The sequence below is a fragment of the Rousettus aegyptiacus genome, unplaced genomic scaffold, assembly GCF_014176215.1.
Source record: "Rousettus aegyptiacus isolate mRouAeg1 unplaced genomic scaffold, mRouAeg1.p scaffold_m13_p_1, whole genome shotgun sequence".
In the NCBI taxonomy this organism is placed as follows: Eukaryota; Metazoa; Chordata; class Mammalia; order Chiroptera; family Pteropodidae; genus Rousettus; species Rousettus aegyptiacus.
Genome location: NW_023416284.1, coordinates 140418941 through 140430665, shown reverse-complemented (window position 1 = coordinate 140430665; position 11725 = coordinate 140418941). Strand labels below are relative to the sequence as shown.

The 11725-nt window shown below is 32.9% G+C and overlaps 1 pseudogene; it reads left to right on the top strand.

Moving 5' to 3' along the window:
* The first annotated feature begins 10085 nt into the window (after positions 1-10085).
* LOC118604955 lies at positions 10086-10204 on the top strand (annotated as a pseudogene).
* The last annotated feature ends 1521 nt before the right edge of the window (positions 10205-11725 follow it).

Here is an 11725-nt window from a genome sequence, read left to right as displayed (position 1 = left end):
GAACCACAGATAGCTAATCTTTAAATCAAGTATGCTAACGCCCATTTTCATCTATTTTATTCGTTATAACATATACATTGTTATTATGATCCAGACTTCAAATTTATATTTTAGAGGAAAAAAAATAACACTACTTTTCTTTCTTAAGGAGTAGTTTATCTCCCACTAGAAGTTTGTTGTTCTAAATAATTCCTGTCAAACATTGAAAATATATACTGCCACATACTACCTCCAGCTTTAGATTAGAATTGTTTCAATTGTAAAAATGCAAAACTACATAGCTCTAGCCTAGAAAACGTTCCCCAGGCTTTTCTATTTGCTAGATGATAAAAGAAAACACTTAATGTTTATTGAGCAGGATTTATGAAGCTGTCAGTGAACTGACACATGGCCATAAAATGTATTGTGGCTGGAGTCTAGATAATCTACGGCTGAATGAATTACACTAATTCTGGCACTTGCATATTCATGCTATGGAAATACTTCTTATAACAGATTTCTTCATTGTCTGCAGGTGCCACAGCTTGGTTAGAAGTAGAGTTAATTGCACTCTAGGACATGTGGGAATTCACACATCCATAGAGTTGGCTTGTTTTCTGGAAGAGTATTCATGATTTGTATAAGGAAGCCAAAACACCCATAATTAAATTATCACAACTGCAAACACTTAATTTTTAAAAAAACATTCAAAATAGAGGGATTTTTCACTATTATGTTAATAACAAAATTTTATCTTCATCTATGTTCCAATTAACATGTACACTCACATTCTAAATTTAATGTTACTTGATAAAATAAAAACGTTGGTTTGTCACTGTGGTTAAAGCTGCTACATCTCCTAGCTAATTTAAATGTGTACCTAGTTCTGTAAGCTTAATTCGAAGGGATGCTTTCCCTTACGGGGCATATTCAAAGCAAAGTGTTTTATTTACTTCAACAGAAGATACGTTAGGGACTCGGTGAATAGAGAAGAAATTAATCATAAAAAATGTACACTATTTTCTTATTGCGACTTATTATTTTCTTATTGCATGGTTCAGCTTTAAAGATGTGTCAATTCTCTGGATTTTCAGATTGGTTAATGATTAGGAAATTGCCATCGTTTTTATTTTATTTTTAGATTTAATTTTATCCAGAATGCTTCCATAGGTTACCTGCTCTATTTTCATCCAAGCCCCTTTTATTTCTTTGTTATAACTCTTTCTTGCCTTACAAAGCTTATTCTTTGAAAGATTTTGACTTTTACTTTTCTATTCAGTAACAGCAAATATTTTGATGATTCTGTTGGTAAATCAGCATATTAGATATCAGAAAACAAACACGCATTAAGATTTATTACATTATTAATAGAATAAATGTAATAAGATGTATAAAAATTACGTATAAGCATTTATAGGCAAATTAAAAATAGTATCTAAGACATCTTGGGGAATTTAACTATGTTTTGAGGAAAAGGTGACACTAGAGCTAAATTTTAAAGGGGAAAAGGACATTTATTAACTCCTAGGTAAATGAAGGAAATGCCATATTTATTGGAGTGGTAGCATTTTAAAAATGATGGAGATATAAGATTGTAAGTTATGAAAAAAGTATTAATTGTTGATATGGTGCTGAAAAAGGATGTATATAGGGTTAAACAGGGAATAGTATAAGGACCAGAATAAATATTAGGCCATAAATCTCATGCCAATGTATTTAAAAAGGATGTAAACAGTGACATTAAAGAATTTCTAAAAGAGAAATCTGTAAATCTCTTAAATCTACGACTCTCTCTGACAACTGTGTAACGAATGAATAAGGGAAGGAACAGTTGGTGGCATCAGAGGTAGGTGGAGCCAGCTACTTGAACTAGAAGAAACAAAAGATTTCTCATTGTAAATGCTTGGACTGCATACGCAAATGAAAATTTGGGAAGTTACTATTTTTAATTTCTGGTGACAATGCACTTATTGATTGTGGTGCAATATATGAATTAATATAATTGATATAGTTACAAATATAACATAATAATATCATATAATTAATAGCTCTAATAACAGTTCCCCTTTTTCTAAATGTAGTTGTGAGAGAAGTAGATATCTAGAGTACCGAATTTTTTATTTAACCTCCTGAGTTATAAAAGGAAAGTTTTGCTATGTTTTCAAAAGAATATAAATGAGTAAATCATGTGAACAAAAAATCACTTGTAAAAATATTTGACTATAAATTAGAACTTTCTAGTGTAGTCATAACAGTTAGTTTTCCTGCTATAGCCATAAATTTCAGCTTTATTTGAAATTTCAATTTTAATGAATATTTTTTTTTCAGGTGAAGAAAGTAATACAAATATATTGTAGAACACTTGGAAAATAAATATATTTTATAACAGTTAAATGCATCTTAACTGATGTCTTTTCTTCTGAGGTCTCACATTTTGTTAGGATTGTGGACTCTGGTAGGAGTCCCTTTCAGATACCACCTGTTTACTGTGCAATGTTGCTAATTTTAAAAACGAAGTGATATAGGGCTACACAATAATCATTAAGAATATGAATATAAATATATATATTAAAACATCAATATGTAATATAAATAAATATGTATATAATACATTTGTTTATGTTAACATATATTAAATATATATCTAAATGCATTTGTACATTTCAAATTGAAGATCGACCTCAAACTAATTTATTTTGAGTAATGTAAAACTGATAGTAACACAGAGGTTCTTAATTTTATTTTAAATATAAATCACAAACACTTTCTTTGAGATGTTGATCACCAAGTGTTACTAGAGAAGACTCCTATAAACTAGTGTTATATGATTCTTATAGAGCAAACAGTTTAAACTGTTTCCCATGTCTCAACATTCATACTAATAGGGGAGTTTATGGCTCTTAGAAAAGAGGTAGGCAGGAAAGTTAGTAAAGGGGTTTTGGGTCTGCCTGCAAACACACTGAGGTCATCCTATCTCAGAAGGAGTCCTCCTTAATATGCCCTCAATTAAGCAAGTCAGAAGGCATTTTTTTTACTCATGCAAAGAAACCAGTAGGCAGAGATTTAGGTGCCATTTTAAGCCAGTCACTTGCACCTGTGCAATGAAGATCCCAACGACCTTCAACTCACCAGTGTCTCATTATACCAACAGTATAATATGATGCATATGCCCAGAAGTTCATTAATATCATTATAACAGACTGGATTCTGGGACCAAACATGCGCAGAAAGCAAAATGATGAATCTCTGAGTCTTGTCAATCTTAGTGATCAATCAAGGAAGCCCACTCCTCTAAGAAAAGCAACCTCTCGCAGCAAAAAGGGGATAAAAACCCTGAAGTCTTTGTTACCAGGCGTTTTGAGCCATGCTTCTCTTGCTCAATCCTGCTTCCATGTCTGGAAGTATACTTTCTTTTCTAATAAAACTTTTCTTTTCTACTATATTTTGGTGTCTTGCTCAATTCTTTGTTCAAGACATCAAGAACCTAAACAATATGCCAGGAGAGGACCCTACTCTCCGGTAACAGCTATATTTAAGTTTTTGGAACAATATTCTTTGAAATACTTTTATTTAGTATCAGTTACTTTGAAGTTCCAAACAGAGAGATCAAAAAACTATTTAAAAGATACACAGATAAGTCATTGAGAATGTAGAAGTTTATTTTATTTGATATTTGAGTGTTTAAAACATTTAATTTTATTACTCTATGTATTTTTATTAAATACCATTATTATGTGCCAGGAACTGTTCTAGACACTTGATATATACATCAATAAAAAAACCTAATAGAACTCTGAGTGTTTGATCTCAACTTTGTACAAATCCCTTACAGATGTATAAGAGACTTTACGTGTAGCTACTTGCTATAATTTAAAGAACATCTTAGATATTTATTTTTCATTTGGCTTTTATTAGACTTTATTTGTATTTTTTTTAAAGCCCCACGGTATCTAAAAAGGCCATAATGCCATTATAAATATAAATTTTACTTTTTAACTACAAAGCTATATATCTTCTTTGGACATATTCTAATTTAATACAAGCACTTTAATTTTATCACATTATTTTTGCAATTAACTTTCATTGAGTTTGGTTTCATCCTATTATTTAAAGTTGTTTAATTAAAATATTTGTTTGAATCATTAAAACAAATTAGAGTTAAGCAATTAAAATGTTCATTTTATTCTGCCACAAATGTACCATAATTAGCAACTTGGTTATGGGTTGATTGATCTATTATTAGGGCCCATCGTACAGAGAAGTGTGTTATATTATTTTGGTATCAGTCCCAACTAAATATAAAATACTGTGTTTACAGTTTACAGTAAAAGCACATTTTTACTTGAAAATTTGTTTCTTAGCTCCAAGATGAAGGTTATTTGGATTTACTATTTTATGTTTAATAATTCTACCTTTCCTCCAAAATCATTTTATAATTGAGTCAATTTTATGTTTGATAATTAATGGCTAATAATTTATTTCAAAGTAAATATTTATTAATTAATTATTTTCAATAATTTGATAAATTTTACTACTATCGTCATTTTCTACATAGTTTCTTTCAAAAGGTAATTCATTCCAGCAGAGTTTTAAAGTCTGCGCAAATACATGTGTGAAAATGTGTGATATGAGTTTGATGTTAGTTTCTTAATGAAGAATTTTTCTATTAAGTGGTGAAAGTATTGTGAATTCACAAGATCTCCAATATTTTACTCCAGTTTGCCAACTTAAATGGTCAAATGTACATCCCACGTGCCTTGGGAGATTCAGTCATATATTTTTTAAAAATGTTCTTCTTGGAGTCTGGGAAACCACATATTCCTGAATTTTCTTTTTTTGCAGTGGCCACTAATGGCATGCCTTGACAGGAAATCCAACAGCTTCATGTGAAAGAGATCACAGAAATATAGAAATGTGTAACTGTACAACCCTGTGTAACTCCCCTTCTTGTTATGAGTTTTGTCCTTAGGTGCTGATGTGACTCTGCTTCTTGCCTAACCCTATAAAATCCAGAGCTTCTGGTTCCTTGGCTCTTCCAACCTGAGAAGTTTCTCATTCTCCACAGACTGTGCCCTTTCTGAATACACGTGCATCATAATGAAGAATTGGAGCATCACTAGTGAGATCCTACAACCAGACTTACATTCTTGTTTTGTATTTCCTCTACACTAAATGTTTCCTGGTTTAAGAGTAAACCAAAGTGAAAGCGTTAGGAAATCAAATCTGACTCATCATTCTCTCCGTATTCTATTCTAGATTGTCTCCTTTTGTTCTGGGGTAGTTTACAATACCTTGTCAGGATACTTTGTTAGACCTTTATCATGTTCTCCACCTTTCAATATTGAAACTACAATAAAGCAACTAAGTAATTCCTGAACAATATCATCCAACCCAATGACTTTTAAATCTAACTCCAAACTTGACCTTAAAATCTAGCATCTAATGCCTTCTTGGATACTTATGAGATGACTCAAGCTTAATATTTGCAAAATTTAACTTTGGTTCCTTTCCCACTTCAATGCTGCTCCTCTCTCAATGTTCTCAACTCAGTAAGCAACAATACAATTTACCCAGTTTTTCAGGGAAGGTTCCTTACACTTATCTCATATTTATTTTTTATTCTTACACCCTAAAACTAAACATCTGCAAACTAATCATTCTAACCAAATAACATCCACATCTCAAATTTAAACATTGTCACCAACATCTCAACCACTGTTGCATAAGCTACCATCATATGTATTCTGGTCTACTCTAACGTTTTCCTAAGTTATCCCTTCTTTCCACCTTTAGACCCCTAAAGTAAATGCTGCATACAGCAGCCAAAACAACTCTTTAAAAAGTGTACACCTCATTACGTTTTCTTGTACAAAATCCTCCACTTTCATTACATTTAAAATATAATCGAATTATCTTGACATATACAGCCTGCACAAAATCTGATCACCGATGAATTCCTAACACACTGCTTTCTAATCACACTGAACTCTTTTCTGATCTTATAATTCATACCAAATATTGTTCTACCACAGGACTTTTGCACTTACTATTTCATTTTCCTAGAAAATGCTTTTCCATATATCTAGATATATCTTATTCTAGCTAACATTTCTTTATTCCAAAGACATGTCTTTAGTTATACATTTACTAATTATGCTGTCTAAAATGACACATTCCCATCACTATCTATCTCTGTATTTTGCTTTATTTTTCTCCATAGTGCAATTAACTAACTAAAATTATATACTAATCTTTTCACCATCTGTTACTGCTGACACAAACTAAGACTGCACATAGTAGATATTGTCAACCAAAGGCTGTCACTGCCAATTCAACACCAACAAGGATCCCCAATTAGGGATGCCATAAAGTGTGTGTGTGTGTGTGTGGGGGGGACTTTATTCAGTGAAAATAGCTCAATTGTGAAACAACTTGGCTGAGGAATAGCTCAGCTGTGAGACATCTCATTTGTAAAACAGCATGGGTGTGAAACAGCTCTGCCAGTCAGCCTAAACAAGGAGGCCCAGGCGAGGAGGTTCTGGTGTTACAGCTCCAGTATTATAGCTCTGGGGTCACAGTTCAGCTCTAGTAAGACAGCTCCATTCCAGTGAGACAGCGCCACACCACTCCTGTGTTAGAACTCCCACTACAGCTCTAGTGTTACAGCTCTGGCTGGGAAAACGCAGTATTTGATGGGAATTGAAAGTGAGCTCCACTGAGACAGAGGGGAGGTTGACTTATATGGAGAGAAGTTCCTCACCATACTCCAAGTGGCCCATTTCTATGCAAATGAAGACTTCAAATCCTCAGTGTGTGATTGATGCTAATAGCATCATCCTGATTGGCCAGAATAGAGCCACTCCGATTGGTCAGTGAAGGTGTAAATGAGGATCTGCACAGCTCGGACTGAATAGGGAATGTATCAGTCCTACTGATAGAATTTCAAGCCTAGGAGCTCTCTTATTCTGGTCAAATCAGACTTCAGAGTACAGTGCATGAGGCTTGGCAACCCAGTCTGTGGCTTTTCACTGAAATGCAGTATGCATGAGAGGCCTCTGTAAACAATGGTTGCTAGTCCCCGGCTATGAAATTGGGCCTGGTCAACCACAAGAAGTTTTTCTTGGCAGGTATATTCTTCTTGGGGTCAACAATATTCAATAAAATTTCGTTAATGAATAAAGATACTATTTTTGTAATAATAAATTATGGTAATGAAGAATACTGTTTCTCCAGTATTTGCAATAACCTGCTGTTTTTTCTAACCTCTGTAATGTGTTATAACAAATCACATTTATTACATTGTAGCATCAAAGGTAATAAATTGAAAATTTTATCATTAACATCTCTATTTCTAAAAAATAAATTTTACAACTCGATTAAAAATCAACAAAATACCTGAACAGACATCTCACCAAAGAAGATATGCGGATGGGAAAGAAGCATTTGAAAAGGTGTTCAGCATCATATGTCATTAGAAAAATGCAAATTAAGATGAGATACTATTATGTACCAAGTAGGACAAAAATCCACAACACTGACAACACCAAATATTGGTGAGGATCTTGAGCAACAGGAATTCTCGTTAAGTGCTAGTGAGAATGCAGAATGGTATAGCCGCTTTGGAAAATAGTTTTGTAGTTTCTTACAAAAGTAAACATACTCTTACCATGTGATCCAGTAATCACACTCCTTGGAATTTACCCAAACGAGTTGAAGTTTATGTTTATAAAAAAAAAAAAAAAAGAACCTACATATGGACATTCATAGAAGCTTTACTCATAATTTCCAAAACTCAGAAGCAACAAAAATTGTTCTTTAGTAGGTGAATGAATAAACACAAAGAAATATCATTCGGTACTAAAAACAAATGAACTATCAAGTCATGAAAATAAAGGAAACACAGATGTATATTACTAAATGAAGGAAGCCAATCTGAGAAGGTATAATTCCAATTATATGACATTCTGGAGATGGCGAAACTATAGAAACAGTAAAAGGATCAGGATTTGCCACAAACTGGGGAGAAGGAGGTAAAAACAGGGTTTTTAAGGAAAAGGAAATATCCTGTTTGATACAATAATGGTAGATACATGTTGTTATACATTTGTAAACATCCAAAGAATATAAACACTTAGAGGGAACCCTAAGTAAACCATGGACTTTGGCTGATAATGATGTGTCAATGTAGGTTCATCAATTGTGAGAAATGTACAACTCTGGTGGGATATGGATAGTAGAGGAATTGCATATTTGGGGAAAGGAGATGATTTTTCTGCAAACCTAAAACTGCTCTAAAAAATAAAATCTACTTAAAAAAATAGCTTGAAATTGATAATGTATCATACTAAAATCTAGTAACTATTTTTGTAAATATAATAATACTGAACAAATTTACATTTTAAATAAAATATTTAAGCAATATTTACTTAAATCTTCACCTTCTGTGTCATAATAATAAATTATTTACTGAAACTAGTTTTCCCACATGTAGTAAGGTCTTAGCTTAATCTCTTGAAACTCAGAAGCCTCAATATTGGAAACTTAGACTTTTGAAAGTAAATTTCGTGCGGATACACATGGATTCAAGAGTGTGAGAGAAATGTGATCCTCATACTGTGAAGGAATGAGTGCAGAAAGGGAAGTCTAAAGAAATAGTTCTATGTTTTATCCAGAAAAGCTGTTGGGAACATATGGCAAGTAAAGTACAAACAATGGTATATTGTGGTCCAGATGACAATGTATAATACATACGCGAGACCTTTTCTTCTAGTTCTCTTTTAGAACAGCATGGGTGAGTTGAAGTAGGGACTAAATGGAAATGAGTGGTGTTTGGCACATCCAAGATTTTGCATCTGTGAACTGTCAGGCAAATCTTCCTTAGCAGGCAACAGCTGTCTAAGAGTAGCAGATAAGCAGTAACTAAGCACTGAAGAGACCATGAAAATTAAGAGAAAACTGCATAGTCTCAATAGAAATTTATACTGGGAATATGCCAAGGCCATATAGCAGAGAAAGATGAGAGTAGACTTATTTGTAAATACAGGCGTGACTCCTAAGAGAGTGTCTTAAATATTGTTCAAAGTCATTAAAGGGAAATGAAAATCCTGAGTGTGCATGTGGAAGAAATGAGCTAAAATAATGTTGATTTTATTATTCAAAATAGTGATGTGTACATACATACTCATGAAACTAACGAATTCTAAGTTACTCAAGTATTTGCCCATACATTTATTGCACTGCAAGGATTTAAAAATTAAATCAAGATAATTTCCTATAGAAAAATTTTCCAGGAGGAGGAAAATTTTCTCCATTTAAACAGGTAACAAGTACATGTGTAGATATGGCTTTGGTTTGCTTATTCATCTAGATTTTGAAATGTAACATTTAAAGAACTCTGCTTCCTCAGGATTATGTGTGCATATCAATCACTAAGAGTGGAAGGTTCAGGAGGAATGCAGAATTTTTAAGGATAAAAAAGAAGTATGTAATTACTATTTCAGGAAGAGATTTCTTATAATGAATTTTAAGAGGTACTAATTCATTCTACTGTATGATTTTTCTCAGTAGAAGTCAGCAAATATATAATGAACGAACAGGAAAAGAAGAAAGATAAGAGAAGGAAGAGGAAGAGGAAGAACGGGAAGAAGAAAAAATGGAGGAGGAACCACCAACACTGTGCTCAGCATTTTGCCTGATTGTTCTTTTTAATCCTTACTACCTTATCGAGTAAATGCTTTTGTTATTTCCAATATAAAGGAGAAAGGGAATAGAACAGTAAAATAAATTGGCAAGGTTTTCAGTTAATAAGTGCCCAAGACTGATTTGAACTCTGGACTGTCTAACAACATGATCACATTTTATAGACTCAATAATGTAATTGAATTGTACACTTGGAAAAAAACAGTTTTCTTGGGCTTATGGTGGTTAGTTTAAGGAGTAATGTATAATATAGTTGAAACTATAGACAAGAAACAAGTTTATATGAGTTATATAAAGTCAAGCTAATGAGTTCTGGGTTTTAACTTAGACTCTATTTAAAACTGCTAAAGTCTTCAACATTGAGATAGGGTAACTTGTACCAACAGGAGTTTCAGAAAATTTAGTCAATCCACGGCCATGCTGCTCTGAACACGCCTGATCTAATCTGATCTTAGAAGCTAAGCAGGGTCGGGCCTGGTTAGTACTTGAATGGGAGACCACCTAGGAAGACTGGGTGCTATAGGCATAACAAAAAAAGAAAAGAAAGGAAAAAGAAAATTTAGTCAGAAAAAAAAGAGAGTGGAGAGACCAATTAAGATGGTTTTGAGTTACTGTAGGGATTTGTCTATAATGTTTGTCTGAAAAGAAATAAACAAATGTTAAGCAGACAATGATATTTAAATGGTCAAAAAAGAATAAGAATTTTCCCCTAACTTTAAAATTAAAATTATATTTACTTTACTTGGCTACTAAATTCATCATCTTCACCATCTTCTCCCATGTCGATCTACCTAGTCTCCAGTTATCCAAACTCAAGATGGTCAGACTTAAGAATATAAAGGTAAATGCAATTAATTAAAGATAACATAAATATGTTACACATTCTAAGTAAAACCAAAAATTCAAGTACCTAATTTAAAACACCAAAAAAGTACTGATTTAAATTTATTTATTTCCTTATTGCAGTTATAGAAGTATAACTGTAAAAGTTATACAGTTATAGAAGTATAACTATAAAGTTATAGAAGTATATGTATATGTGTGTACATACATATACACTTTGGAATATATATGATAATGCTTGACAGAAAGTATACAGGCAATTCATTTTAATAATATTTATCTCATGTTAGTTTTAAAATAATTAAATTCATTTTCAAACTAAAAGCACCGCATCATTCTGAGACATTTGTATTTCAAACATCACATGCGAAAATGAAGATCTTCTCCAGACATTTAGTCCCTCACGTTTATTGAGTGCTGTGAATTTTCTGGCAGCACAGCCATTCTAGGAAGAATGCCCTACCTGCATTTCCACGCATCTCAGTGCTCCAGCATTAACAATGGTATGTTATGTCATCTTACACCCTTCTCCCATTTGATTGGTCTGGAGGTTTTCATTTGATCTAACCTGGGCTAATAAGTCACTTCCTAAAAGTGTCAAATTCCTTGACAACAACAATAATATCAAAACCCGGGGTGGGGATGGGTAGGGGAAGGAGGGGGAATAAACCTGATTTACACAGAGAAATTCTAACCAGAGACAGAGAGATTCTGGTGACATTCAATCCTTATCCTAGTCTTTTCTGGGTTCCGCTACTTATTTGCTCTTCACCTGATGTGACTGATAAACCTTTTGAGGATTTGTCAGTCAATAGGACGCTCATCTTTCTGGTCCCAGTCAGATTTCTGTCACTCGTAAAACAAAATTAATATAAACATTTAGTCAGTATTGGGCAGAGTGCAAAGAGGTAATCATAGATTATTTAACAGCAGCTTAGGAAGAAATAGTTTTAAAGTAAAAAAGAATAAAATGCATTTATCCTTTAAAAATACATTCTGAGTGGGATGGTTAAAAATTTGACTTTCAGCCTACTTTAAAACACCCCAGGTTATAAAATACTAATGTTACAAAGTAAGTGGAGCTCATCTATAATGAATAGATGTCAATAGATTAGCATTTTAAGTATGGGATGACAGCATGATTTCAACAAACATCTGTAAAATTATTGCTTTTCATCTACATTAATTTGCTAAATGACTGCCA